Source organism: Glycine max, chromosome 14, assembly GCF_000004515.6.
Source record: "Glycine max cultivar Williams 82 chromosome 14, Glycine_max_v4.0, whole genome shotgun sequence".
Lineage (NCBI taxonomy): Eukaryota > Viridiplantae > Streptophyta > Magnoliopsida > Fabales > Fabaceae > Glycine > Glycine max.
Window position 1 is genome coordinate 3,879,900 of NC_038250.2, and position 6,703 is coordinate 3,886,602.

General features: G+C 28.5%; 1 pseudogene; it reads left to right on the top strand.

The window, feature by feature from the left end:
• Positions 1–1,384: 1,384 nt before the first annotated feature.
• Positions 1,385–5,382, top strand: LOC100801042 (alpha-N-acetylgalactosaminidase-like; annotated as a pseudogene).
• Positions 5,383–6,703: the final 1,321 nt, after the last annotated feature.

Here is a 6,703-nt window from a genome sequence, read left to right on the forward strand (position 1 = left end):
TTATTTAATTATTGTTGTTTTTTATTAATATCAATTTAATGAGATTCAACAATAATTAAAATATTAAACCTTAAACCAATGTCTCAACCATTCAATTCAATGAACGTCAAGTTTTAAAAACATTAACGAGGATATGATTAGGTTATTCTTTCTATTTTTTTTTTCATCTTATGTGAAGACAAGGGAGAATATTTAGGCTTCCACATCAATCAAAGGAAATATTTTTAATTTTTATTAATAATTATGAAAACATTACTTTGTTTTTGTTTTTAAAATTTTACATTATTATAATAATAATAATTATTATTTTTTATTTTAAAAATAAAAATAAAATATATTTTCTTATAGTAAAACAATCGTTTTCTTTTCTCACTTTTTTTTCTTACTCTTGACAAAAAGTTTATTATCTAATTTGGTTGTGCTTGATAAATCATTTTAATTAATTTATAATTTTTTTACTGAAAAATTTGTTTAATAATTTAATAAATAAACTTTTTAAAGTAGTTTTTAGTATTTTTTAATATTTTTTAAAATACTATTTGAAGTCTTTCTTTTTAAAATATTAATTTTAATTTCTAGTTTTTTATAATTTATTCTTTTTTATCCTTAAAATACTTATTCAATCTCGTTATTATCCTTTTTAAATGTCATCTATGTTATTTTATATTTATATATATATATATATATATATATATATATATATATATATATATATATATATATATATATAATACAGATTACAGACAATTATCTGTAAAAATAACAAAAATATTTTATTATTCCTTATCTGTAACAATTATTTGATTCGCTTCTTAAATTTTATGATAATTCTATATCGATCTCAAAAATCACAATGTTATAATGACAACTGGTGGGAGACAGAATTGAAAATAATTTATATACATATAGAATTATAGACCATAATTTATTTTTGCATAGAGATAAAATAAAAATAAATATTATATATGAACAAAATTAAATTTTAACTAGATATAGGAATCTCTATGTGTTAATCAGTTTGTGAATTCTCTGTATTTTACTGAAAGACGTGATCGGGAACGAGAGTTGAAAAAACTTACTAATTCAACATGTTAAATGCAACTTTAAAAGTTAAAAGACAGTACCACGATCTTTTAGGTACCACTTAAAATTTTTTTAGGTAATGTTTGACACCACTTTATGTTGTAATATTGTTCTGCTTTTAGTCACGAGAGAAATTATACAAATACATAAACACTAACCAACCATGATGTTTTTTTTTCTTCTGAATCTTAGTATTAATTTTGTAAGACCCTTTTACAAAACTTATAGGTATATATGTAGTGAAACAATGAATATTTGACTTCACGATTTTGATATCAGTGTATCATCACAAAATGCTATCATGCCTCCAAGAGGTTGAAACTCCTATGATAGCTTTAGCTGGATAATTTCTGAAGAATACTTACAAAATGCTAATATAATTTCTCAGCAGTTAATTGCTTATGGATATCAGGTATTGTATATCGCACTCCTGCTTTTGAATTACAATTCAATTGAATATGTTAGTAAATATATGGAAATATCCTTTGAAACCATGCAGTATGCTATTGTGGATTACCTTTGGTATAGGAGTCTCAAGGGTGATAGCAATTATCTTGGTTTTGATATGATTGATGAATGGGGACGAATGCTCCCTGACCCTGAAAGATGGCCTTCTTCAAGAGGAAGGAGAGGGTTCACTGATGTAGCTAATAAAGTACATAGTATGGGTTTAAAGTTTGGGATTCATCTTATGCCTGGAACCAGTACACAGGCATCCAATAACAACATGCCAATACTAGATACAACAACAGTAGAAATTCTTAATTATTCCTACAACATTGTTTGATAAACTCTGTCATGTTCAAAATTAGAATTTAACTAATGGTACCCTAAACTTTTTTTTGGAACTTTGCTTGTAGTCCCTATTCTAAATTTGATTATCCAACCTTCTTAAACTTTTTTTATTCTCAAATTACACGTAGTTATCTCATTAGATTAAGTGAAAATGATGTTGCAAGTCATTATGTTTGTAATAATGTTGTTACGTTATCAATTAATGATATTACTTAATCACAATAACTAAAAGTGATAATGAAAAAAATAATCAAAAATCAATGAATTTGACCAACCAAAATTTAAATTAGGGATTGAAAATATAAAAAAAATAGTGACAAAAGATAGTAAATCCTTAAATAATGTAATTACCTTTAAATTTGATCCTCTATAAATATAAAATTAGATTAACAAGTATTTTGTGCATTGCTCAAATATTTTTTTTGGATTGAAGTATAAAATTGTAAATAATTTAATTAGATTTGGGAGAAAAGAGGAAGTTTTGAACAAAAAATAATTTCAGACTACAAGCTTATTTAAAAGTTGCTATAAAAATTATAGTATTTAAGAATTGGTGTAGTATGTACATGTCAATTTTTGGTGAATTTTTTTTCTCTTCATGCACCTTGCTAGGGACAACCTTACATGGAATCTGGTCGAGTGTGGAACGCAAAAGACATAGGAATCCCATCAAGGGCTTGTAAATGGATGACTAATGGTTTCATGGCTATAAATGCAACAACAGGAGCTGGAAAAGCCTTTTTAAGATCAATTTATGAGTTGTATGCTTCATGGGGAGTTGATTTTGTTACTCGATCAAACCATTAAAATATTTTATGCTTATCATGTACTATCACAAAATATGTATAGCATTCGTTTCTTAGATTAGACATCAATCATGGTGTTTTTAAATAAGCAATTGTACGTGTATTTTACTTGCAGCTTTGATACATTTATATGGATTTTCTACTTTGGTTTCTTGTAGTAAAACTTGACTTGTTTGGTGAGGACTTGGGTTTGGATGAAATAACATCTGTATCAGAGGTATAATGTAAATTTCGTGTCCATTTTTGTCCTTTTCATTTAAAACTAAGATATGGAAAACTTATTCATCATTTGAGTTGCTATCTATGCAGATTCTCAATGGCCTTGAGCACCCCATTGTACTTTCTCTGTCTCCTGGAGTTAGTCCAACACCACTAATGGCTAACTCGGTTAGTAGTCTAGTTAACACATACCGTGTAACAGAAGATGACTGGGATGAATGGTCAGCAATCTTAGCTGATTTTAATGTAGCAAGGTCATTAACTAAATTCTTCCTATGTTTGAATTCAAAATACTTGGATTGCTCTTTCACCTTTCTTCTGCTACTCTAACATCTTTGATTCATTTTATTTCTCTTTCAGAGACTTTGCTGCATCTAATTTGATAGGAAAAACATGTTTAAGGGGAAAATCATGGCCTGATTTGGACATGCTACCATTTGGATGGATAACTGATGCAGGTTAGCCTAAATGCCCCTGCATTACTTCTTTTTCTTTAATTTATTAGGACCAAGCTAGTTAAGCATTTAAATTAGTACATAAATTTGCTCCCCAATGCATAGTAATTTTTTCAAAAAAATGTTATTTTTATTACCGAGTTCCAATGAGGTTGGTTCAGTTGGTAAGGTTCATAACTCTTTGCTTTTTTAATGTTTAGATTTATGTTTGGTTTCTATTGCCCTATTCATGGAAGAGTAGCTTCCAGTTTTCCTATTTTTTTTCATCAAAAGAAGGTTATGTTTTCTTTATCATACATGTAATTGTAATGAGTTGTTTAAATTTGAGAGTTTAAGAATATAAAAATAAAACTTCATTTTTTTGTCTTTTTTTTTTTTGCTCGATAGCTGTTCGTGAAGGTCCACACAGGGTTACTCAAGATGAGCAAAGAACTCAGGTATGCATAAGCACACAACTGAATTGTATTACTGTATATTGGAGAGGACAGACATATGATATATGCATATAAATTAATAAATTCTAAGTGAGCTTATTCTTATCTCACAGATGACTTTGTGGTGTATGGCAAAGTCTCCCATTATGTATGGAGGGGATCTACGGAAAATTGATGCTTGGACCCTTGGTCTTATCACAAATCCTACCCTTTTGAATATAAACATTTTCAGCTCAGATAATCATGAGGCATGTGAAATTTCTCTTTCTTCTTCTTACATTTTCAGCTCAGGTAATCTTATGTTTCTCAAATCTTATACTAGTGTTGTTTCTGCTTCTTTTTTTTGTTATATAGTTTCTTGAAATCACAACATTAAATGATGTCAAGACTAAAGGACACACTGTCACAAAAGTACCATTTACTTACTCCCTAGCTCTCACTGAATGCACTGATCCAAAAGCAAGTGGTTGGTCTAGTGAAAAATATAACCAAGATCTTGAAAGGATCTGTTTTAAGAGTCCAACACAGGATCAGGAGGAACCTTTCTGCGTGCACAAAAGAGAACTCCCAATAGCATCATCGTACTCAACTTTACCTTAATTTCTTCGATTTATTTGTCTAAATATGTTCTAGTTATTTGTACTAAATTTATATTACTTTGTCGCTGATGCAGAAAGCAATCATCTATCCAATCTGAACAGATATGGAAATTGAAATCAAATGGGACATTGGTTAATGGTAATTCTGGCAAGTGAGCAACAGTGGAACATGTCCTAGGTAAAAATAGTAGGAAATAGTTATCTCTGTGTAGAACTATTCATACTATCTCTTATTTATTCATTTCTGTTTTTTCTCCAATCATGCAGATGAAGGTGATCTTAATGTGATTCGATCTTGGGTTGCAACGCATACAGAAAGAGTTTCTCTAATCCCAAATTGAAATGCATTAGCGTAACATGGGCAAATGCAGTTCCTTAAGTTATTTTATTAGTCTCTTAATAGAATTGGATTTTTATCTCATATCTCGCATAATAAAGTTTGTATTAAACGTTAGTGTGAAACTCTAATTTTAATTAAAGAATACCACTTTTTTTATACGTTCTATTGAAGACTTTTTGATACTTCACAAACTATATCTAAGTTTTGTACATATTATATTGCACCTTTAATTTTTTTTTATTGACAAATATTAGTTTGTTAGAAATATAAATTGAGGTAATTTGAACCCACGATTTCTTTTTCCTTCCTTCTCCCTTCATCCTTCTATAATCACTAAGTCAATGTTATATCTCCATATAGCAAGTTTAATTAACCATGATTTCTTATGGCATGCTTACTCTATGTTGTTGTTGCGTTTACTTGCGTTCAGGGGAGATCTATGTTGCTTTTTTCAATCTAAATAATGAGACAACAAGAATATCTGCAAACATAGCAGACTTGCCTGCATTTTCGCGTCTGGGTACAAGAAGGAAGTTGAGAATTTGCGCAGGAACCGAAACTTGGAGTAGAAGTATCATAAGAACAAAAACTACATTTTCAGCAGAAGTACCAGGTCATGGAATCGCGTTATTTGTCCTCAAGTGCCTTTGAATTTGGCATAAAAAAAACTTGTTTGAATATTTTTAGATTCATATTTCAATTTGCATTAATATTTTGATTAATTTTCTACTAGAAAATTAATATTAAATCTTTTTTTAATAAGGATAGTAAAAGTGGTTGCTGGCCATTAAGCACTTTATTACAAAGCTAAAGCTGAGATTACTCTAATTTACCTAAACAAGACAGTAAAGAAGATAAAAAGAAAAATAATGCTAAAAATATTTCATTTTGTCATTCATTGATTCATATACTTAAAAGAGTAATATATTTATATAAACCTAATTCATGTTAACTAATGAAAACTATTTATTCATGTGTCTACATCTCATTATTTAAAATAAAAATTAATACAAATATTCAACTTAATTCATCCCATATAATCTTTGAGTCATTTAACTTTCAGACTATATTTGGGTCTTCTTAATTCCATCCTAACACACTTTTTAAAAATTACTATATGTGTGGTGAAAATGGACTTGCCAAGGTAGCTAAAGAGCTTGAGTGATTTGGGAACTTAAGATACCGTTATAAAGAACTTAATCTCACATTTGTCCATGTATGCATTGTAATTTTATTGGAATATTTATAATTTCGTGATATTTAGCGTTAGCTGTTATTAATTAACTATCTATGTACACCAACTTTCAGCAACTTCAAGCACCTAAGTAATGCCTAGTAATGATTTTATTGCCAACAAATACTCATACTTCTTATTAGTTAAGGTATTCTCATTCAGCACTTTTCTAGTTACTATAAAATATACTCTATACATTTTTATAAAAAAAAATGCAATCCCTTTTTATTTTGAGTGTATTCTAATTTTGAGATGTGTGTATAAAAAATGAAAAATATGTAGGAAAAACAATTATATACTGTACTACACAAGTTAAATTCCGTCGAGTACGAATAAAAATTCGTACTAAACACATAAATTTTCTATGATTTTAATTCCAAACGTCTCAGCGGTTGTTAATATCTAAGACATCAAATGTACTACTATATATCAAAGATAAGAATTGTACCAATTTTATTTTATTTTTGAAGATAATTAGCCATTTTGATATCAAAGGCACAACACGTTTAAACCCAATAACCATTGCAAAATGTAAGCCTTCTTGTTGCAACACGTCCACAACTTGAATTTCGGTGGAGCAATTATTATTTCTGTTTCAGTTTTACTTATTTTTTTAACATTTTAATTTATTTTCTTATAAGATAATTACACATGATCTGTTTATAACAGTGTTTCGTGCATTTCGTGCTTTAAGATTTCGTAGCATATAGCAGAACTCATTACATAAAATGTCATTTT